Source organism: Austrofundulus limnaeus, unplaced genomic scaffold (assembly GCF_001266775.1).
Source record: "Austrofundulus limnaeus strain Quisiro unplaced genomic scaffold, Austrofundulus_limnaeus-1.0 Scaffold28, whole genome shotgun sequence".
NCBI classification, from domain to species: Eukaryota; Metazoa; Chordata; class Actinopteri; order Cyprinodontiformes; family Rivulidae; genus Austrofundulus; species Austrofundulus limnaeus.
Genome location: NW_013952430.1, coordinates 3,363,400 through 3,364,758, shown reverse-complemented (window position 1 = coordinate 3,364,758; position 1,359 = coordinate 3,363,400).

Sequence of the window (1,359 nt, the reverse complement as noted above, 5' to 3'; positions counted from 1 at the left end):
GGCACAGCCTAAGATTTTATCTTTAATGGCCTTTTTTAATAGTGTTCATTACTTTTACTTTTATACTTTAAGTAGTTTTAAAACCAGTACTTTTATACTTTTACTTAAATAAAAGGCTCGAGGTGATACTTCTACTTCCAAAAAAGTTTTTTTTAAACCCTAGTATCTATAGCCTACTTCTACTTAAGTAATGAATGTGAATACTTTTGACACCTCTGCAAAATATCTTGTTACCCATTGGAAGAATTTTATTGAAACTCACAAAGTAATCATTCGATGCACCTCCACAACTGAGTAACTTAGTCACCACAGATAATCAGTAGATAGCTATAATCTAGTCAAATTTAGATATTAAGTTCAAATTATTCTGGGTAGTAGCTGGAAGTCATTAGTAACCCATATTCTGAACACTAACACATTTTGCAATGAAATCAGCATAATGTCATTCACGAGATCCATCCATCCATCCATCCATCCATCCATCCATCCATCCATCCATCATCTTCTCCTTTATCCAGAGCTGGGTCGTGGGGGCAGCAGAGAGGCCTAGACCTGTCTTTCCACAGCCACCTTTTTCATCTCTTCTGGGTTGATTTCAAGGAGTTCTCAGGCTCCACCGTGTCCTGGGTATTCACATATTTGTACCTTCATAAAACGGTTTTACTTCAACCTTTTAGCCAGACAGGGGGTGGACAACATGCATTCCTGTAAAGAATGTTAAGATAAATTATGTCACATAAACCAGTCTTTCAGTATTTTTGCAATATTCATGTCCGAAAATGCCTTTTGGAAACGTTTTTTGAAGCATTATTTATTTCTTAAAAAGTTTCTGCTTAAGCGAATATGCACAGGCTGCTCAGAGCAAGGTAATCTTTGACCAACCAAGAATAATAGGGGGAAATGATTTCAAAGCATTTGCACTGGAACTATGAACGGAGAATTAGAGTAAATTGTGGAGATTATGTGATTTCAATATACAGTTTATCAGAAAAACACGTTTTAGGTCCAAATCACACTAAAAATTTAAACTTTAACAAACATTTTATTATGTGTGTGTACTTGTTTCTGCAGAGTGAGAACCGTGTTAGGTTTTTAACCAAGAGAGATCATTTAGGAAAGTGAGGACATCCCGGTCCTCACATTTTTTGCAGCTCTACTTCGCTCTGTGATTTCAGTTATTGTTCAGGTTAGGGTTAGAAATAGATTAGTAATGGTCAGTTTTAGGGAAAATATCTGGGTTAGGCATAAATGCAGTTACAAAAATCAATGGAAGTCAATACAATGTCCTCAGTTGGATGCAAGTACAAGGATGTGTGTGTGTGTGTGTGTGTGTGTGTGTGTGTGTGTGTGTGTGTGTGT